General features: G+C 33.1%; 1 pseudogene; it reads right to left on the bottom strand.

Annotated features, from left to right (window-relative positions):
* LOC123775914 (inositol polyphosphate 1-phosphatase pseudogene) overlaps positions 1–24019 on the bottom strand; it is a 47096-nt pseudogene extending 23077 nt beyond the window's left edge.
* Between the last annotated feature and the right edge of the window lie 435 nt (positions 24020–24454).

The following is a 24454-nucleotide window of genomic DNA, read 5'->3' as shown; positions in this document are numbered from 1 at the left end:
AATTAACAATATACTTTGGATGTCTTTATGCATCAGTACGTATAAATTTCTATTTCTGTTGTTCTAATAACCAATACTTTAACAAATAACAGAAGGTTAATTTGATAGCAATAATAGTATGGCAAGAGCTGACTTTAAATAAAATTGGAGAGTTATACAATACCCAGATTAACAAGATTTTTAATGATTGATAAGTCATTTCCATTGAACATACACAACTTGAGATACACAATTTTGGAACTCAAGAACACTGGAGTAAAGAATCAAATTAGATGAATTATAATGGGGTGCTTTGGAAGTACTGTATTTTCTAGAATATAGGAATAATTTGACAATAACAGAAAAATGAAGTAGAGACGGCATAGGGGTTGTGGGGCATTGAAATTACTTTCAAACAATGATATTCAGGGAAAGTTTTGTTTAGAATACCAGATTTGTATAAAAGTAGAAGGAGGAAGAAGCTAGACAAGTGTAAAACTGCTGGTAAAATAGCAGAATAAGCAGTGTTCGGCAAATGCAAAGACCATAAAATGTACTGTGCTTCATGTGTTTGCAGAAAAGAGAGGCAGCCAGGGTGCCTGGACTGAGGAGAGCAAGGGAAAAGCAACAAGAAATAAAGGCTAGAACTATGGTGACAAATTATATATAGCCTTGTAGACCATAGTAAAGATTTGGTAAGAGGTGATATTTAGTACTTTCCAATGTAAATGATATTATTAATGGGGAAAATACAAAAGCTTAAGAACCAAAACCTCTATTTTACAAAACTAACACTCCACAGCTTTAAACTTGGATCTGCAACACACTTACATTCCCTTTTTTTTTTAATAATTTTTATTTTGTTATATTAGTCACCATACAGTACATCATTAGTTTTTGATGTAGTGTTCCATGATTCATTATCTGCGTATAACACCCAGTGCACCATGCAATATGTGCCCTCCTTACTACCCATCACCGGCCTATCCCAATCCCCCAACCCCCTCCCCTCTGAAGCCCTCAGTTTGTTTCCCAGAGTCCACAGTCTCTCATGGTTCATTCCCCCTTCTGTTTACCCCCACTTCATTCTTCCCTTCCTTCTCTTACCGATCTTCCTATTTCTTATGTTCCATAAATGAGTGAAACCATATAATAATTGTCTTTCTCTGCTTGACTTACTTCACTTAGCATAATCTCCTCCAGTCCCGTCCATGTTGCTGCAAATGTTGTGTAACGTTCTTTCTGATGGCTGAGTAATATTCCACTGTATGTATGGACCACATCTTCTTAATCCAGTCATCTGTTGAAGGGCATCTCCTCTCCTTCTACAATTTAGCATTAATAATATCACTTACATTGGAAAGTACTGAAATACAGTTTTTTTACTTAAAGGGAAAATACCAACGTGCTGCAGAAATAAAAGAAAAAGAAATAGAAGGATTGAAGGAAACATTAAAAGCATTATAGGTAAAGTGACTTAGTATTGCTTAAAAAATAATTGGGCACATTAGCATTATATTAGTAAAATGTCCACTAAACATGTAAGTTAGCAAAACAAAGCTGACAAAAATTCATATATCATGTAACTTTGTAATTTTTTCCTGAAAGCCTTGAATTTCAAATTAGTAGGATTTTTCCTCATCTTTTATTTTAAAAAGAAATATTAAAATAGCTTCATTATTTCTTACTGCAATATAATTAAATGTTATTTTTAACACTTTATTAATGAACAAACCAAGTCAAACCTATATATTATAACTGATTACCTGTGGCCCTTAAAAGTGAAAATAAAATAGCATTGAGCCAGTTAAAAAAAAAAAAAAGAGGTGATATTTAGAGTGTTTTGCAAGTAAGAGTAAATAACTGGATAGCACACACAGACAGCTTAGAACAAAGTACATTGGGGAAAATGATGTGCTGCTGATAAAATTTATACAAAAATGCAAATGGACAAGAACAACAAAACATTCTGAAAAGTTGAAAATTGAAAGGCTTACCCTAGTGGATAGCAAAGCATACTTAAAGTACAGTAATTCAGCAGGATGGCATTGGCACAGGTTATAGAAATACATAATGCAACGGAATGGGGGAAAGAAAGGAAAACCAGACCACCGCATTTAAGATCATTTGACATAAGATGAGGACACTATAGCCATGTAGTAGGGAAAGGCTACTTTTTTTTTTAATAGACTATTTTTTTAGAAGTTTTGGGTTTACAGAAAAACTGAGTAGCTCATACAGGATCATTTCTCATTCCTATCAGCAATAAATTAGAGTTGCTGTTGCTCCATGTCCTTGGCAGAATTTGGTATGGTCAGTGTTTGAGATTTTTAGCTATTTTAATATGTGTGTAGTAGTATCTTATTATTTTAATTTTCATTTCCCTGATAACTAATGATGTAGAGTATCTTTTCACATGCTTATTTGTCATCTTAATATCTTTCTTTGGCAAGACGTCTGTTGAAATACTTTGCTCATTTTAAAATGGGGTTGCTTGTTTTCATATTATTGAGTTTTAATAGTTCTTTACATATTTAACAGTCTTTTGTCAGGTATCTTTTGAAGATATCTTTTGAAAATATTTTATCCAAGTCTGTGGCTTATTTTTTAAATTCTTTTCACAGTATCTTTCTCAAAGCAGAAGTTTTTAGTTTTAATTAAGTCCAAATTAACAATTTTTATTTCCTGTATCCTGCTTTTGTTTTGTACCTATGAAGTCATCATTGAATCCAAGGACATCTAGATTTTCTTCTATGTTGTCTTAGGAGTTTTATAGTTTTCTATTTTATATTTAGGTCTATAATCCACTTTGAGTTTTTTGTGAAGAGTATAAAGTTTGCATCCAGATTCATTTTTTCTTGCATGTGGATGTCTAGTTTTTTCAGCACCATTTGTTGAAAAGATCATCCTTTCTTAATTGTATTACATTTGCTGCTTTATCAAAGATCTGTGTTGGGGTTAATGTAGAGGATGAAATCAGCCATAATACATGGCTTGCTAAAATGTAACATGGAGGCCACTGGGAGTAGGGAAGTTTTTGGAGAAGGGAGTAGGCCTTTGGAATGCCAAGACTTGCGGGACCACTCTGCAGTTGGAATGCTGGGGGGGGGGGGGGCGGTTGCCTTCCTGAAGCTTTCTTAGCCCAAACAGCCTCCCTGTGATCTAAGAGATGTACACGCTGCCTCCTAGGCTATGTTCAGCAGAACTCCTAGAACACGCAGATTAGCATATTGTATCTTTCCCGTGAACAGATCCTCCTAGTTTCAGTAAGACCCCCTGTCACAAATCACGTGCTTGAGAAACAGTGATAAAGATTTATGATATCCTGAAGGACCAATGAAAGTGGAAGCAAAGAAGAGCAAAGGGTCTTCATCTCTGAACGTTGACCCCCTTGCCTTCTCCTCTCTTTCACAGCAAAGTTTGGAGTCATCTTTCATCCGTAGGTACAGGGATTGCTGACCATCTGTTGACTGTATTTGTGTAGGTCTATCCTGGGGTCTCAATTCTGTTTCATTAATCTGTTGGTATATATTTTCACCAATACCACAGAATCTTGATTTCTGTAGTTTTATATAAGTCTTAAAGTCAGGCAATGTTAAGTCCTCCAATTTGTTCTATTCCTTCAATATCGTGTTGGCTATTCTGGGTTTTCATTAAGTTGGGAAGAACTTACATTGTGATAATATTGAGTCTTTATCCATGTAGATGGAGTATCTCTCAAAACTAATTAGAATTTTTTTAAGTTTCATTATGAGAGTTTTATATTTTTCCTTATATAGATCTTATGCATATTTTATTACATTTATGTCTAAAAATTTCTTATTTGAGATGCCTATATAGATGGTATTATATGTTTAATTTCCAATTCTAATTGTTCATCGCTGGAATATAAAAAAGCCATTGACTCTTGTATATTAACATTTTATCATAACTTTGCTATAATTGCAGTTTTAAAAAGCAGGTTTTATCATATATTTTATACCATGTATTTTAAGACCAACAGTTCAGGAAATGACTGCCATTCAGAAGATAATTTGTAACTCACAGTTCCCAAGAATAAGAGGCATGTGACACCATACGAGGCCACATGAAGAAAAACCATGTTCTGTCAAGAAGCAGAAAGAGTGAGTGAAAAGCATTGGCAGAACGGTTTACTGTGGTTTCCATGAAAAAGACAAGAGAAAGCAGGGTGGGAAGGTTTAGGATTGACTAATTTGAATTCCAATGGGCCCTAGGGTGTAGTGGCGGCTTCTTAAAGTTGTCCTGGTAAGTGAAACTAGGATGATTAGGGTAGATAGGAATATTGCCTCTGGTAGTGTAAAAACCACATAGAAGCAATTGGAAGTGTGACTTCTGGTTTGGTTATTTTGCACATGAAAGGTACTCTCCCTTTTCTCTGTCCAAGAATTGACTAGCCCAGAAGACAGCATCTCCCCAGTCAGCAAGGCCCTGAAACATAAAGAATACAATTAAAAATAAATAAATAAGTAAGTAAGTAAATAAATAAATAAATAAAGTGTAGTTAATACAACTGCATATTAACTCCAGAAAGTTTTTTGTTGATTCTTTGCAATTTTCTACGTAGATGATCATGGAATTTGTAAAATAAATAAATACATACATAAGACATTTTTATTTTTCCTTCTAAACTTGCATATTTTTCTTGTCTTCTTGTACTAGGAAGAACTTGTAGTATGATTTTGAATAAGACTGATGAGAAGGGAACATCGCTTTATTCCTGATCTTAGTAGGAAAGCATTTAGTTTCTTACCATTAAGTATGATGTTAGCTCTTGGTTTTGTAGGTGTTCTTTATAAAGTTGAGGATATTCCCCTTTATTCCTAGTTAGCATAGTCTTTTTAACAAATGGTCCTGTATTAATTGGATATCCATAATCAAAATAATTTAGATCGAGAAATTACAATAAACACAGGTGTCAATTCCAGATAGATTATCGATCAAAACAATAGCATTTCCAGAAATAAGAATATTTTCATGACCTTGATGCAGTAACATTTTCTTAAACAGAACATCACTGTAAAAGTGGAGATTGATGATTTGAATTATATTAAGTTTAGCAACTTTGCATATCAAAATAAATCATTAAGAGAGAGGAAATACAAGTTATGCTCTGAGATATAGAGTTTCAACATATTCCCTTGGCAATAGACTCAGATGTAATATATAAGTGATACAAGTACATAACAAAAACCAGACATTCCCTCAACTCTTAGATAGGTAAAAGCCTTGAAATTATACTTCGTAAGAGAAGGCACACAAATAGCCAGAAGCCTATAAAAGAATGCTATCAAAATCATTGGTTATCGAGGAAATGCAAACTAAAATACACACATTGAAATACTAACGTTATGACAGAAGCCTAAATAAGTAAACAATAACACAAAAAACAGTGTGGTAATATTAGATGTTGGAAAGATGTTGCAGCAAGGAGAATTTTCATATCCTGTTATTCTGAGTATAATTAGAGCCCATGACTCAAAATTCTGCTCCGAAGTATATCCCTTACAGAGCTGCTGACGTTTGAGCACCAAAACATCAATCAGGAGAGTCCGTATTGTACTAGATATATATATCACCTAGTACATATTGCTTAGATATAATATTCAAAACCAGGAAAGGTTAGAAAACTCTGTGCCATCCCAGATTTGCTCTTTCCTAACTAGCCATGAGATTCAAGAACTTGGCCAAAGGAGTAAATAGGAGAGCAACATGGTCTTAATACTACAAATTCTCCATCTCACTAGACAGGCTGAATACCCAAACTAGGAGGAGCAGTGTAGTTAATGTCCTATGGGGGAAAAACTGAGATTTAAAAAAAAAAAAAAAAAAAGGAGAAAGTATGGTCTACAAATACAACTTCCTTTCCCTTCCTTCTTCGCAATAGACTCTTCTACCTTGCAATGATTCCGCATACCCTGCCTGAAGAAGGTACATATTTGCAAGTATGTGCTATGCTTTGCAATGCTTTGCCTGGATCAGTAATACACCACCTACCCCCCTTGCTCTTTTGTTATTCCCCTTCTCTTTTTGCACACTAATTACAAAGTTCCAATGAGGCACTGGCATATGATATATATTTCATGTTTTGTTTTAGAATAAGGAGTCAGAAAATAAAGTATTAATATCAATTACTCAAATCTAAAAATAACATTTTTAACTTTAAGTACAAACTTTTTAAAACACACAAAGACTAGAGGGATAATAAACTGATATAAATTGGAGAGGAGCAATAAATTAAGAGATGGAGATAAAATAATTTCCCTGATGTATGACCAATTATTAACTTAGTTTAATAATATAATTAATTATTAATAACATAATTTAAAAATGTAACTAATACTGTTATTTTTATTTAAATTCAACACAAAAGCAAGTAAAGTCCCATTCAAGAATAAAAATTTAGGTCAATTTTTCTTTCTAGTGAAGTTAACATCTCCTAGAATATCTCTATGAAGTTGTAAAAGAAACAAAGAAACATAATGAAAAACGTGAAATTTTAGGTTCATCATAAAATGAAAGATGAGAGAACTCATTTTTCCTAAATTTATCCTATACCTTATTCATTTCTAAAATAGAGTCAAAATAGTTGTTATAGAAGTGATAAAAATGTAAATAATTGCAATGCAGATTAATTTTCCATAATCTATAAATTAGGTCAAAAGTTTTCTATTTTTCCATAATTTTACTTTATGTAACCAATCACACTGCATTTTTCTAGTCTCTGTGCATAACATTTGCGCATCAACTACCTGTAAGAATTTTGATCAATTTTGTCTCCACTCTGAGGAGTAATAATCCAGTGCTCCACCAAAATGCCTTCAACGCTTTTTGTCATTCTCTTTTGAATGGTCAGAGCTTACTAACATTTCCTTCATTCAAACCTGCAGACACCATTCTGATTTTATGCCAATTTGTGGGTTGTGTTCATGTGACTCTTATGTTATTATTTCATTCACTTACGTTAGCAGATGTTCATTTATATAATTAAATTTTTGTTCAGTTTGAGAAAAAGGTGTGAACTGTCAGAAAGAACTGAGTATTGTATCCAAAACTAATCCAGATCACTCATTAGAGGCAAAGTTTCTCTAATTATAAATGCACTTTCTGTTTCTGCCAGTTGAGATAGGGATATTAATGTGCTTGAGAAGATAAACGCCAGGGTTTCTGAGAAAAAGAAAATGAGTGTCAGAATACTTTGTCAACTCAAATGATCACACACATAAACGAAGCACTACTGCTTCTATGAAATATTTTTGAAATTCATATAAAATAAAGCAGTACAGTTACCAATGTACATCAGATAAAATGTGCGTCAATATGTAGCTTAACTCCGTAAACTCCAGGTTTTTACTTCATGTAACTCTTACCAGATTAGCTGCATTAATGCTGGAAATGTTCTATTTAAAATAAACAAAAATCTTGTAATATACATGTAATATACATTTCTGACAACAATATTTAATGTTTTCTTGCTTTATTTAAAATAAACAAAAATCTTGTAATATACATGTAACATACATGTAATATACATTTCTGACAACAATATTTAATGTTTTCTTGCTTTATCAAGTCCAGTGATAATAAATTCCTGGCATTTGTCAAACTAGACTTTCCAGATTCCTGTATAGTATGACAATCTGTCCTTTTAAGCACAAGTGGGGTGAAACAATTAAGTTCCCGTTTATTTCTTACAGTAGGTACATTTTTTTTCCTGAAAAATGACAAATTATAGTTCACTATGCCCTCCTTCTAACTGTTCAGTGCTCGAAATTCAAACTTGGTCTGACCTTTGGGAGTCAGTGTGGGAATAGGCCTTCAAAATTTTCTTCAAGTTGAATTAAACGAAGAGTCTTAGAGCTGGCAGTTATTGAAACATGTTCAAAATTTAAAGATATATTTCATGATCTCTGTTCTTCCCAGTATGTCAGAGGTAACAGTAGAGAAAAAAAAAAAAAGTTATTTTTTACTAAAGAAAAAAATGCACTAAATAAGGTCAGCGTTTTTGTTAAAGGATAGATGTGTATTCATTCTTGGACAAATATCTATAGGGTAATGATATAAGCAGATCCATAAAACTAAAAATGAAATATGAGACAAATGGTCATTATAACTTTACAGGCTCCAATGTTCTTACCTTTAATATAAGTAATTATAGTAGATAATTTATTTTCCTCTACCTCTATGATTATTATTCCTATAATTTATTCAAAAGGTGTAAAACACTGGTAAACAGTTACCTTAAAAAAAAAAGTGCATGTTTTTGTTTTTTTAATTCAGAGATATTTTCCTGTCACAAATTTTCCATGATGAAATTATTAGTAAGTAGACTCTTGGAATGTCTTATTTTTTTGTTTCTGTACTTCTTATCAAATTTGAGTTCCTGAAATGACTAAAAAGAGATTATCAAATAGGGAGAGAGAGAGAGACAAAGCAGAAGAACTATATTCATAGATGAAGGGGATGAAAATCAGTAACCAAGAAAAGAAACAGGACCGAAAGTGTCATTGGATATTTCTCTTTCCGATTGTAGGCTAGAAAACAATAAACTGTAGTTTCAATATTCTGAGTGGAACTATTTTGAAAGTAAAAGTATGCTCTCTCAGCTAAATTATGTTAAACCTTATAATGGTTTTCCTGACTCTAATTCCTCTAATTGTAAAACCACTTTAATTCAGTCTTGCTTCAAAGTAATTTTTCCAAAAATGAAAGTGTGATTATGTCATTCTTAACTTAAAACCATTCAATACCTTTCCATTTCTTTTAGTATAAAAAATATCAATGACTCACTATGTCATTAGTGGCATAACTCCTGCTTAGTTCTCTTTTTGAATCTTGTACAAGCTTGTGTTAAACTTACTTTAGTTAATTGTCAGAGCCTTTCCTTTGGTCTTATCTTTTTCTAACTTATTAGAACTTAAAACTCAACAATAAGAAAACATAGGACACAACTAAAATATGGGCCAAAGGCATTAACAGACCCCTTACCAAAGAAGATATACAGATGGCAGATAATCATATGAAGAATGTTCCACATCATATGTCATCAGGGAAATGCAAATTAAAACAATGAGAAATTATTATACACCTATCACAATGGCCCAAATCCAGAACACTGACGCCATCAAATGCTGGCAAGGATGTGGATCAAAAAGAACTCCCACACATAACCGATGGGAATGCAAAATGGCAGGACTATTTTGGAATACAGTTTGGTGATTTCTCACAAAACTAAACATACTCTTACCATAGAATCCAGCAATTGTGCTCCTTGGTTTTTACCCAAGTGAGTTGAATAGTTATGTATACACAAAAACCTGCACACGGATATTTATAGCAGCTTTATTCATAACTGCCAAAACTTTGAAGCAACCAAGGTGTTCTTAAGTTGATAAATAAACTGTGGTACCTTAAGCCAATCTGAAAAGGCTACCTATTGTGTGATTCCAACTATAAGACATTCTGGATAAGAAAAAGACTATGGAATCATTGAAAAGATCAGAGGTGTCAAGGGTTTAGGGGAGAGGAACGGATGAATAGACAAAGCACAGAGAATTTTTAGGGTAGTGATGCTTTTCTACCTGATACTGAAATGGTAGACACACGTCATTATACAATTGTCCAAACTCGGAATGTACGTGAAGAAGGGGCCACAATGTAAATTATGAACTCTGGGTGATAATAACTTATCAATATAGGTTCATCAGTTATAATAAATATAACACTTTGGTGGGAGATATGGATTAAGGGCTAGCTATGCATGTGTGAGGGCAGGGGGTATTTGGAAAATCTCTATACCTGACTCCAAAATTTGCTGTGAACATAAAGCTGCTCTAAAAAACAACGTCCAATTTATGTCTGACTTTTTGCATATAATGATATGTATATATCATCATATATTTTGCACATATGCATATATATATGACTTTGCATATAATGATATATGTGTCATTGTATATATTATTTTATAATAGATGATAGATAGATAGATGATAGATAGATAGATAGATGATAGATAGATAGATAGATAGATAGATAGATAGATAGATAGATAGATACACCACCATAGCCCATCAGGAAGGCCAAAATTTTTAAAAAAACAAATGTATATACACAAAACAAAGATTCTGGTATTGCTACCAGAATTCTCATATGTCAATGAAGAGAGTAAATTGGTAAAACCATTTTGAGAGAATGTTTGGCATGATCTACTAAAGCTGAACATATGCAAACCCTATGAAGCAGAATTTCCATTCCTAGTTATAGAGCCCACGGAACAGGTACACGGATTCTGTAATGACAGGCACATGAGTGTTCATGGCAGCACGATAGGATGACAAATATGGGTACATAAATTGCAGTATAATCACTTGCTGGCATAGCATAAAGGAGTGAAAATGAATGATCCCCAACTACATGCAACAATACGTGATATCTCAAACATAAAGGCGAGTTAAAGCAGCCAGATAAAAAAGACTGTACATTGTATAAGTTTATTTATGTAAAGTACAAATCCGTCAAATATATTCTGTAAGAAACTGAAATACTGGTTCTCCAGGAGAAAGTGGTGGTTGTTACTTGAAGCCTAAGAGAAGGCTACTTGCACACTGACAATACTCTTTCTGAATCTGGTTCCTGCTTTCATAGCTGTTGTTCAGTTTGTGAAAATTCATTGAGCTATATACTCAGGTTCAGTTTTCTATAAAACTTTGAAAAGTCTTCTTGGAGAGCTAAATATTAGTATCACTAATATGATACTTTAATATATGTAGCATATACAAAACAGCATATACATAGATTTTTAATATATGCATAGCATATATATTTAAATGTCTGTAAGGATATATCCAAATACTGTGGTTGACCCTGGGATATAGTATAATGATGTATTTCAATTTTATAAGGAGAAGTTTCAATTTTTTACTTTAAAATTTTTTTGATAAAATGTGAATTTTATTGTAATATAAAATAATTTTAAAAATTTAATAGATTGCATTTCAATTTAATACATTATGTATTTGTATTGGAACATACTCAAACATTTCCCCATATTAGTCATTCTGGTCTGTTCCTTTGACTGCTTCTTCTTTCTGTTCTCTTTTCATTTCTCTACCCCTCCTTTTTATCCTTTCTTCCCTATTTATAACTTTTTATTTATTTTCTTTTTTAGGTATTGATATAAATATCCATCTCTAAATATGTATTTTCGTAATAAATTATTTCATGAGAATAAAATGCTAGGAGTACTATCTTAAGAGTACCAAGTTAACATTTATTTATTTATTTATTTGTTTATTTATTTAAGATTTTATTTATTTATTTATTTATTTATTTATTTATTTATTTATTTGAGAGAGAGAGAGAGTGCATGCGAGCGGGCAGGAGGAGGAGCAGAGGGACAGGGAGAAGCAGACGCCCCACCCAGCAGCAAGTAGATGTGGGGCTCTATCCCAGGACCTGAGCAGCTCAAGGCAGACACTTAACCTACTGAGTCACCCAGGCACAGCAACAAGGTAATATATCTGCACATCTATGGATATCTTGATATACTATGGTTTTTAATTTCCTTTAAGCATTGTGTATTACATACCAATTTTTAACAAAAAATTTCATACTCCTTTGAAGTTTTAGGTTTTTCCTACCACATAGGAAATTAATAACCAAATAATGATCTTTACAATTTGAGCTAATTGGTCTTCAAATTATTATTATTATCATCACTATTATTACCATATCCTCTCCTCTTACCCATCTGTAGAACATTATACTGCTGGCTCCAGTCATATCTTTGTTGACCAAGTTTTGGAATACACCATTCATTTTCAAATTTCCCATGTTGCTCAAAATATTCCCTTTCTGGAATGATTTACCTCAGTTGGGTAGAACGCTCCCATCCTCAACACCTAGCTTGAATTTTTACCTACTGTGTGAAACATTCCCATTTCTCGCCAGCCAGAATAATTATCATCATCTTCCATGCTTCTATAATGTTTATATTGTTGTTTTTACTTGCCCTTCCATTCTCTGGAAACTTATTTATCCTAAAAGCTAAGTTAAAAAAACAATAAAACTCTGTGAAATATTTATTGAACAACTTCACTGTGTTACATCTTTCTTAGTAATTATTAATGATCCCAAATCAGAGAGTTTGTCTGTACTATCTTTGGTGTCCTCATTCAAGCACAGTGCCCAGTTCATCTGAAGTTCTCAGTAAATATAAATTGTCATAGAAAGGTTAAGTGACAAATCTCATGCATTAGAAAAAGTGAATTTTTTAGGCTTTAAATCTCTTTATTATGATTACAATAATACAACTATGCTTTACAATGTACATATACATGTAGAATATATATGTATATTTATGCTTGCTGTATCTTTAATTTCAAATAGTTTGGAAATACGTTAAGGAAGCCACATGCTTATGTCATTATTTCAAATATACATTAAACTCAGAAACATAAACAACATAGTGCCTGTTTTATATCTTGTAATTTATTTAACTGTTTTTCTCATACTTTCTAGTAATGAGAAGAGAGTTATCCTTGCTTGGATTTTTTTTTTTTAATGCTGCTCTTTTTGTGGATTAAATACTCAGATTGACTTATTTTATACCCAACACATAGTTTATTTATTTATTTATATTTATTTAAATCCAATTATCCAACATATACTATGTCATTAGTTTTTGACGTAGTGTTCAATGATTCATTTGTTGCATAATGCACCCAGTGTTCATTGCAACACGTGCCCTCCTTAATGCCCATCAATACAAAGTTTCTAAGTATGTATTATTTTATTAGGATTATACTTCATCAATAGATTATACCCGAGATGTTTATTTTTCCCCATTAAGTTTTAATAAGAGCAAAACTCCTCTATTGACACATAATATTAATAAATTATTAAATCTATTTATTTAATAAATTACTGAGCCTATAATTTATAAAGTAACTTTTAATATATAAACAGTTAAGTTCCTGGCATCCTTTCTGAATATATTCCTATACAGACATAACTCATTTTGTTGCTTATTGCTTTGTTGTGCATTGCAGATATTGTGTTTTTCTATTTTTTTATAAATTGAAAGTTTGTGACAACCATGCATTGAGCAACTATCAGCACCATTTTGTGTCTCTGTGTCACATTTTGGTAATTTATATTTCACACTTTTTCATTATTACCATATTTTTTATGGAGATCTGTAGTCAGTGATTACAACTTGCTGAAAACTCGGATGGTTAGCATTTTTTAGCAATAAAATATAATTAAGGTGGGTACATTTCTTACACATAATGACATAATGTTATTCCACACTTAGTGGACTATTGTATAATATAAACATAACTTTTGTATACGCTAGGAAACCAAAAAATTCATTTGACTCACTTTTTTTTGTGATATTCACTTTACTATAGTGGTCTGGAACTAAACCTGCAATATTTCCAAGGTATGGCTCTACTCATATACAGATTAATTGATTTTTAATTTAAATAAAGACTAACTCCCTTGGTAAGTGAGGATATAGCTATTGAAAGGCCAAAGCTAGTAAAAACAATAACAATAGTCATAATAACACTACCCATACTGAACAATCAATTAATCATGCAATTGGCAAGTTCCATCACCAGAAGGAATTCTAGGAGTTTCCTTTCCATATTAGCTAAGAAGAAAATTCAAGAAGAATAAGAGTCGAAGAAAATATATTTATCTATTCTTATTTCTTTAAAAAATATTTTCATTAATTTTTCAATATTGTTAAAATCTTCCAAAATTTAGAAAAAGAAATAAAATGAAAATATATTTATGTTTGTACTTGGCTGACATTAATTTAAGAGTTGAAAGTGTTTGGCACAGGATGTCACACGTAAGTTAGACAAGAGAACACCCAGATAACAAACACATTAAATAATAACAAACATTACTTTTTGAAATGAATATTTTGGACTATCATTTAAAAATTTGAGTATTTAAATTTAATTAAACATAAACACGTTGCCTAGGCAAATAATCAAGAATAGAGTACCTCTATGCTTTCCAGTCCCAGAGGACTAAGTGCCTCATCAATGTATAAAATGTGTAAGATTTCAAATTTCCAATTAATCCCATTTAATTCTTGGCTTTGTAATAACTGCACTTTCTGTGTATTAATTTAGGATAGAACATCAGTTTATACTTGAATACTTGAGTCCAAAATACGTAGAGCGGACTAACAGCCTGGTAAACAAGGCAGAATTCCTTCTACTCTGGGAAATCTGTTTTTCCTCTGAACTCCTTTGACTGGAGAGGTCCACACACATGATGGAGGATAATCTTCTGTGTTTAAAATCAATAATTTATCAATGTTAGTCACATCTACAAAATACTTCCACAACAACATTTAGACGAGTGTTTGAGCAAAGAACTGGACACGAAAGCCTAGGCAAGTTGACACATAACTCAAGTTACACAGGGCAAGTAGGAACACCCTGTGGATGAATTGCATGACATTCACTGCAGAATATTCTGTAAACTTCAGGCCTTGAGGTTTATCTGGAGATTATATAAATCACCAGAATAGCAAAGAAAATAGCCCTGAAAACTTCACAACTTTACAGTTTCCTCATGGAATTTGCTACTCCTGTTTTCCAAATGAATTGAAAATATGTTGAAAATAATTTCCTGGCTCTTCTCTATTTGAGAATCGTTAAAAGTCAATATGCACAATAATGAAATGGTCAAGGTCTATAACCAATGAGGTGGTTTTCATGCTTACATTACTCTTACACATCATTCTTTCATCTCCAAGGAAACGCATATGTGTATGTATGATAGTTACTTCTATAGAGATGCCTGTTTAAATAGACTTAAGGTTAATAGATTAATCTGTTTTTCCTTGGAATGCTATGTTTTGCCAGATCACTTTATTGAATTTCATTTTAATTCTCAGAGTATTCTTTGCTAATATTGCCATATGATAATGAACTCTAGAATTGAGAAGCAAAGAATAAATCACAAAAAACAGATATTTCAATTACTTAGGTAAATTTGCTTGGTCCAGAAATGGAAACAAGTAACATTTCCCCAGACAAGAGAAAAAGAAAACTAGTTTCACTGTGGGTTGAAAATTTTAATCATACATAGTAGTAGTAATAATAGTCTCATCTTAATGTGGTTCTCATAATCCAACTTTGTATAGGGCCACATCTAGTTCTAATTTTTTTCTTCTGTGGATATTAATCTTTAAATGTCTAGGTTTATGGCATTTGCATCTGGATTCTGGTGAACTTGTTAGTTTCAGTTTATTGATTTTTATGTGGGGAACTGTGGTGAGCACAACCTCGGTCTCCCCCCTCGCTGTTCTTTTGAGTATAACAATGCTATATAAAAGTGCATTTTCTTTACTCTTTGTCCAGTATTTATGTGTTTTATGTAGGGAAAGCTTTATAAGACACTGAGCCCACCTTCATGCATGAATCTCTTTTAGACCCAGGGCTGATGAATCCAAACCTAAATTTCATGAGTTATTTAACCACTGCATATAAAATATTTTTCCTTCCAATCACACTTTAGATCTTCTGAACCTCTTATTTTATTTCAATACTAACTTCCTTTGCAAACATATTTCCTCTTTCTGAATGTCTTCTAAGCTTGCCATACTTAGCAAATAAAAATCCAGGACTCTAGGCCACTTTGAATTTGTAATAAACAGCAGATACATTTTTAGTGTAAGTATGTCCCAAATATTGTATATGACATTTATACTAAAAAAATCTAAATGTTGTTTACCAGAAATTCAAATTTTACTAAATGTCTTATTTTAGCTTTCAAATCTAGACCCTCTGCTGGTCTGTCATATATTACCTGCTCCACAATAAAGTGTCACATGGCTTGAGAGCATGAGATGATGGGGTATCATGTAAAGTATTGCATTGTGTTACAGTTGCTGTTTCCAGTTGTGTATTTCACTTTGAGTGTGACTGCTTTTATCTGGAGGAACAAAAAATATATTTTAAAATGTTAGGGAAGGGGCACCTGGGTGGTTCAGTCAGTTAAGTGTCTGCTTTTGGCTCAGGTCATGATCTCAGGGTCCTGGGATCAAGCCCTGCATCTGGCTCCCTTCTCAGTGGGGAGCCTGCTTCTCCTTCTCCCTCTGCCCCTCAACTACTTGTGCTTTCTGTCAAATGAACAAATAAAATCTTTTAAAAAAATAAAGTGTTATTTAAAAATAAAATAAAATGAAACGTTAGGGAAAATGTGGTATGGACAAATTCCTTGTTATATTAACATCATTCCTTATTTACCAATTGCATATAAGTTTTTTTATAGTAGAGAAATCCATTAAGGTGCTGATTTTTGAGCTAATTTTCCCAAAAAGCCTATGCAGTTAAGAACTAGTTTTTATTATTATTTTAAGGAGAAAATCTAGGGGAAATAAACAAAGTTTTGTAACATGTCCATGGGAATACAACTAGTAAACTTGGAGCCAGGATTCCAATCTAGACCATTGGCGGGCATAATCCACACTGTTATCTATGAAGACATGTTTGTATTTTTGAATGGTTGTTTTTCTATTGAAGTTGTAAGTATTGATATTGGTGTTTCAAAATTCCATGATTCATAGGCCTGGAAACATAAAACAATCCCTTCTTTATGTTCTCCTGCTATTACAGAACATAAAATTTAACATGTTGATTCCATCTTTGTTTCTAAAGTATCCTTTTTTGAACTACAGTATTTTAATTTCAAAATGTTAAAATTGATTTGTAATTTAATAATAGTTATATGACATTCAGATCTCATTTATCAAATTTGATGCCTTCAGATCTACGGAGATAAACCCTTGACAGGCATGCGTAAATTTTATAAACTTTTTTCTCTGCCTCAAGCCAATTTGGCCATTGCTGGAAACATTATTCAAGTAGAGCAATCATATTCTCTTTCTCTGAAATTCAGAATTTTGATCAACGCTTTTCACTCACTTTTTGATATGACTAGCATTATATTACATACATTTAGGAAAAGTGGAGCAATCATATCCTATCATATGAATAAAAAAAGCAGAAAAACCAATTTGCAATATTTAAGAAAAATGAGCATATTTTCACAGAGAGGAGAGGACAACAGGCAATGCATCTGTATTTTCTCATTTATTGATAAGTTTTCTAGTTCCTGGTTCCATCCAAGACTTAGCTAATTTTTCGCTCTTGGTTTATAAGAACCACTATACACCATTAGGAATGGCTTATTTTTTTTTTTAAAGAAGGGATACATAAAAATAATTTAAATAATGTTTTCTTTCAAATGTGCATGCTATTTCATTACTTAAAGAAATTTTAAATGATAAATTAAATATAATATTATAGTACCTATGTTGGTAAACAAAGATAAATTACATTATGTGAATTCAAGTAGTCCTTTGTTGCATTGAATTAAAACAAAATAGCAAAACCTTATCCTACATTCCCAGATATTTTTCTTGAAATCTTACAGAAATTCCTCATAATAGTTGGTAATAAAAACTGACTCTCCCTCTGGAAAAGGAACTTTCTAACTACATATTTTTATACATGAAGAGCTTTAGAGCCAAAGACCAAACATTTTAAACAGGCCAAAAATAGTGACATATCTTGAGAGAAATCCAGCACTGCTAGTTTTTGGCAGTGGGAAAAATATTTTCTATTAGAATTTGTTTTGTTGTCTCAAAAAATGTCATGATTGTTCTTGATAATTTACATTAAAAATGAAATCCTTAAATATTCTTTGAAGTTTTATTTTATCATATCAAAAAGTATACAATGTTATGCTTTACAGCACACCATTGATTATACTTATTTTAATGCAAATTATATATGATACAGTAAAATCAAGGTTTGAATGTAATTTTCTTTGATATCAAGTTCAAATCTGCTGATTTCTCTTACTATAAGATGAAAGACAGATACATGGAAAGAAGTAAGAATACATGATTTATTCCAGTTCAAAAAACAGAAGGCAAACTCTACAAAGCTGACGAGGACATTTTCAACAGCAGCAGACAGTAGGTGTCTGTCAGAAGCAATATTTGAGCAGCCCGACACCTGCTTCAACACATCACTTTCAAAGTAAAAAGAATCAGTGAATCCAACCAAATGGGTATCTTCCTTCTTTGTTTTAAACTGTCTTCCTGTTGGCAGTGTGATTCACCTCAAGCAGCTCTATAAGCAAATAAGAGTTTTAAGTAATTCAGAACCACTTGTGTGAGGATACATCAAACTCCTATTCTTGCTGTTAAATAATAAAACTATTATGATAATCCTCAAAGGCTACTACTTGTATTTTTGCTCTACAGGAAGATTTTCTGTTGCATACAAGTAGAAGTATTCTGTCTTCCTGTAAAATTTAGAAAAATATCCAATCTTGTGGTTAAATGTGCATAATTTTCTCTCTTAAACTGTGTTTCCTTTTAATGAGTAGTCTTTAACTGTACCTAGTGATGAAGATCTAAATTAAATATCAACACTTCAATGGTTGGTCATGGTATTCATAAGAAAATCTCTTTTATGCAAATAATATATAAACAAATTTGAATTATAAGTTTACTGTTAATTTTATAACTAAAAATAATGTAACTGCTACAGTGTTGTCAAGAAGTAAAGCAAGGATATTTTTAAAAATAATTTTAAAACCTCAAACCCTGGGAGATAATTTTGAGTGAAGTAATCTGCAAACTACAGTGGAGCCTTTCTAAGCTGTTTCATATGGTCTATGCTATTGAAATGCTTTGTAGGTATCAATACATTGCCCAATTGTGTGCTTTTGGTATCCTTATTACTAGCTCTTAATTTTGCATATCATCATCAAATAGGAAGTGCATTTTAGTTGTATTGAGTCAAGATTTATTTTAATGTATGTCATTAAATTATTCATTGATAGATACTCATTTACCAACATTTTGTGCCAGGCACTCTTCCAAACCTTAGGGATATAGCATTGAACAAAAGAAACAACTATCACCTCCTTATGGAGCTTATAGATAATACAAAGATAAAAGAAAAAAGTAAAATATAAATGTTAGTGATAAGTGTTCTATAAAAACGGATATGGAAAGTTTGATACATTTCAAAAGAAATATTGGGTGTGGGAATTATTTAGTATTAAATATGAAGGATACAAAAGTTTCTACTGAAAAAAATGTGAATTTTGAATAAAAAACTAGATGGAGATGAGGAAGCAAAGTTTTAAATAATGTATTCTAGGGGCAAAAGCCCTAGAGAAATAGACTGTCTGGTATGTCTAAGGAACCAGCAATAAGACCAAGATAACACAAGAAGAGTGGTGGTTGTTGTCAAGCAACAAGGAATGAGATCAAATAGGAAAGAAGATGGTGGGAAAGGATGGGTAAGATGGCACTGGAACTTATATGGAATTTGACTTTTCTCTAAGGGAAATGTGTAGCTTTGCTGGCTTTAGTACAAAAGAGTGCCATACACTCTGACAGGATCACTCAAGTTGTTTTGAGGCTAGAATGAAGATGGGTCATGCTGACCAGCGAGGAGGCCATTACCAAAGCAGGTGAGAGATGATGGTGACTTAGAATAGATCTGTGCCATGCCAACAATGGTGGCCAATTATAAATATATTTTGAAGCTAAAGCCCGCCAAATTTGCTGACAAATTGAATTATAAATGTGTAAGAAAGAAAAAGTAAAAAATACTCCAAGGTTTTGAACTGAACTATTGTTACATATTAATTTCTAATAATAATAATAGCTAAAACTGTGAAAGTAAGATACATCACATCAATGGGGGGAGGTGGATGAAAAGACTTTAGTTTTGAATAAGTTTAGTTTCAGATGCTTATCTGGCATACAAATAATGATCTGAGTTACGTGGGACACCTTTTAAGTCTGAGATAATCAGACTCACATTTTATTTAACCACATTAGCCGCACTGCTTTGTTAAGAATAGACAAAGTGGAAGGGAGCAGTCCAGGCTAATGAAATTGGAAATAAGAAAATCCTTGTTAGCAACATAAATATCATACACAACGAACACATCATCCATGTTCCAAATGAAGCACAAGGGGGGAAAATATATTGGTTACTGTTAGGATCTGTAACAATAACCAATAAAAAAATTAGTCTTGAGCTGAAGACTTTTTGAGTTGAGAACTTTTTCTGAAGTCATTTCTTCAAGAAACAAGTAGAAACTCAAAAACACCAAGCCCAGCTGTTACTTATATTATTCATAATCCTGTTTAGCACTCCTAACAATGTTTCACCAGCACACAGAAGATAATTTTGAAGTTTGCTGGGAATTGTGCTAGAAGGTATAAAGCTTCCAGGTTATTGGGTTTGCCTAAGGAGGAATGCTTTAGCCATTTCAATTCTCTAGTGAGTTTTTTAAGAGGACTGCCTGAAAATAAATATCAGATTGTACTAGTGGAAATGCTTCAAACAGTTCTGCTCCTGGAACTTAGAATAGAACTGCTCTTGACTGTTGATTATCCCAGATAAAATCACATTTTATAGTTTTGTTCACCCAACGACAACACCAAACAATACACCATGTCTGAGAATTTCTTAAGTCATTTGTAATCTCCACAAGTTTTCACTTTATTGTATTTTTATACAACTGGCACACTCAGGTGAGTGACTTATGTTGGCCTGGTAATAAATTGGGTAAAGTCAACCAAGACTTGTATATAAACAGATTTGCTATTGCCTACTTGAAAACAACTGATCTCAAAGTACACCCTGTAAAGCCAAGAATACAGACCTGAAAGGCAGTTTATATATTTAGTATGCTTAGAAATCATCCTGGCTCGATGAGTCTCCTAGGCTCCTTAATTATCACTGATTTAGTCCCACACTGTGTAAGCAAACTTAGGTGTCAGGCAACTAAAAGGCTATCCACTGGCATGTGCAAGAATTTATGTTCTTTTCTCATGATGCTTACTAGAAGTCTGACAAAGAATTTACGCTGTAAAAAGAATCAACGTAAGGTACTTCAAGTAAATAAAGTTTATTAATTTGTTATCAGTGCTCTTGTGGCAAATATGAAAGAACTAAGGGGCCTGCACGTGGAGAGGATCATGTTACTGACATGATACTAACAATGGCTTCACTGAGCTATTGGTCAAGATCCATTTTCCGCACTTCTGGGCATGCAAGATTTTACAACTCATCTTGCTCTCATTTTGTAGCTATTCCTCAGCAGTGTAAGTTGCTTTGTTTCCATTCCTTTGCCTCCACTCTGAAGGGTCAGAATCTCCTTAAATGGATCATTACCTGACATGGGAATTCTAGGAGAAAAAAGGTCAAAACTTAAAGCTTTACACATCTCCCTATCCTTGCCCATTATCCCATAATCCACAAAGTCTGAGCCTTAACACAAAAAAGCAAATTTAATTATTAAATATTGTTCTAAAATTAATAATGTATATATCACTACACAACTTCTATGTATTCAATCATTCCCAACTCCTCACTCTTTTTCACTGGACAGGGCTAGAGAAGGAAGGGCACGTGGGAACTAGAGGTATTCAAGAGCACCCAATCAGATGTGACAGGGAGGCTAGTATGATTAGTTGGGCAAATACTTTTCATTAAATTAAATTAAATTAAACTAAATTAAATTAAATTAAATTAAATTGTAACTTACATTATATTCTGTAAAAAATATATGACTTACATGAACTGATTTCCTAATTTATCAATGTGTTATATAAACATATTCAATAACAATAATTTTAGATATTCATGAGAATTTTTAAAAAATTTATTAAGTTTTTTATTTTAATTCCAGTATAGTGAACATACAGTGTTGTTATATTAGTTTCAGGTGTACAAGATAGTGATTCAACAATTCTATACGTTACTCAGTGCATATCTGGATAAATGCACTCTTTAATCCCCATCACCTATTTCACCCATCTGCCCACCCATCTACCCTCTCGTAACCATCAGTTTGTTCTCTATAGTTAAGAGTCTGTTTCTTGATTTGTCTCTTTTTTCCTCTATTCGTTTGTTTTGTTTCTTAAATTCCACATGAGTGAAATCATATGGTGTTTGTCTTTCTCTGACTGAGTTATGTCACTTAGCGTAATACTCTCTAGCTCCATTCATATTGTTGCAAATATACATGAAAATTTTAATACTTGACATATTTCTACTACACAGGACATGCATGGTATGTCAGTCTGAGTTTCATTAGAAAAACTAACCACTATGTGTATTCGGAGAATAAAGGGGATAATGTAAGAAGAAGTGCTTACACATATGTGGGTGGAGCTTAGGGGACAAAGATCTGAAACACCAGAGCTGAAGCATATGAGAAACTGGCATCGTGCAAGTTCTGAGGAGCATAGCATGTCTACAGCTATGAAGCAGGAGCAAGTTGAGAGGTCTGTGAAACTACGGGTGTACTCTTAAAATATCAAAAACAAAAGAGAACTGCTAATCTGACACCTCTAGTTATCGTGATAGAGAATCAGGAAGTCATGGAGAAGTCTGCAGGGCCATCTTGTCTGACCACAACAACCTCCAAAGTAGCAGTTTCCCTGTCCCTTTCCCATCCACCTTCCAAATATCTTGTGAGCTCCTCCTACCGGCAAATTCTAGCCCAAAACATAGAGATTAAAAAGATTCTCAGAAATCTATGCCAGAGCTTCTCTCTACATTGGATGAAAGTAAGCAGAGACAATACGGAGCTAGCCACGTAACACAGGGCAGTACAACCCTTCATATACTCAAGAGATATAAATATCTCCTTATAGATATTTTACAAGATGAATATACATAAATATATATTATATATATGTTATATTATATGTAATTATATATTATATATATATTTGACTTCTTAGTATAAACAATAACAATGGCATACCTCCACCTAACATGATATAACTCTCATACCACCAAAGTCCATGCTTACTGCTCTCACAAAGTCAGACACAATCTTATATGCCACTTTATATTTTTTGATATTTATTCCTATTATAGCTCTTTCACAATCTCAGTGAACTATTCTGTTTATTAAATATGTAATTAAATAGTGAAATATTTGGTCACTCATTATATGAACACTGGTGAAATATAAGAAAATAAAAGAATATGAAAGAAAAATGATTGGTAATATATTTTCTATTTAACACAACACACACGCACAGGCAGACACACACATGTATGCTCATAAAGAGAAGGGCATATTTGTGTAGCAATTTTCTAGTGGGTAATTTGGAGTAAAATGAGACATACCTATATCTACCACTTGGTTTTCTGACCCACATATTTGACTGTGGGAGAAACAGTGCCATCTATTTGTGCTGGTTCAGATACACTACTGCTTAGGACTAAAACGAAGCCTTCAAAATGTTATCCCACTGTCCTTTCAGAACATCTGCTCTATTCAGCTTCAGTGACCAACGAAGTCTATAGCCCAGATACTATTGCCTTGAATCATAACGAGTTACTTTCAGGAATATGCTCCATTTTAGAAGCAGCGATGTATGGAACACCGAGACAGCAAATAGCATTCTATAAATACATAGATTAAGGTTACAGCAGAAACACCATGGGTATGGGAGAAAAAAATCAAAGTATTTTTTTAAGATTTTATTTATTTTAGAGAGAGAGAGAGTGGAAGAGAGAGAGAGTGCGTCGAGGGGTAGAGGGAGAGAATCTCAAGCAGACTGCAAACTGAGTGCCCAGACTGATATGGGACTTGATCCCATGACCCTTGAGATCATGACCTGAGCTGAAACCATGAGCTAGTTGCTTAGCCGACTGAGCCACCCAGGCACCCCAAAATCAAAGTATTTTAATATGTGACTTCTGGAATGGTGGAGTAAGAATAACAGCAGGATCTTTTCTCAGCAACCCAAAATAGCTTAATAATATAAAAGTATAATCATTGAAAGTCTCTGGAAATTGTCTGGAGGGCATATACTAAATAGAGAAATGTTCATTATGGAAATCTACTAAATCTTGATGAGAATAATACAAGTTCGTTGCGTTTGAGGTATAGTCTGCCGTCTTACCTCACAGCCCTCCTCCGTCATTTCCACGTTATAGAAACTCTACCCTGGGCATATATAACCATTAATACAAGGCTCTCTTGTCCTCCAAGTTCCCTGTCTGGGTCTACAGTTTCACCCCAAAGGTTCAGGCTATTGCTTCTTGCCCTCCATGAGGCTGTATTCCCAGCAGGCATGGCTGAAAAGAGCAGGTCTCCTTTCCCCAGCCAAGCCCATACTTATAGGACAGAGCCCCACTCCAGTCACAGCACACAGAGAATACTGGGATTCCATACCTCTTTTCCTCAGCTTGCTTCCTCATTAGACAGAGGTTTAAAGGCCAAGTTTTCCTATTCCCTAACCCCCAGTGTCCATGCAAAGAGCAAGTGTGTCATTCCAGAAAAAAAGCAGGTTCTTGGTCTTACACCTGGTCTAGTGGTGTAGTGATTCTGCATGATGGAATGGCAGTCTGTAAGGATG

This window comes from Ursus americanus, chromosome 8 (genome assembly GCF_024610735.1).
Source record: "Ursus americanus isolate L20-20 chromosome 8, mUrsAme1.1.p, whole genome shotgun sequence".
NCBI classification, from domain to species: domain Eukaryota; kingdom Metazoa; phylum Chordata; class Mammalia; order Carnivora; family Ursidae; genus Ursus; species Ursus americanus.
The sequence above is the reverse complement of the archived record's forward strand: the minus strand, read 5'-3'. Positions and strand labels throughout refer to the sequence as shown.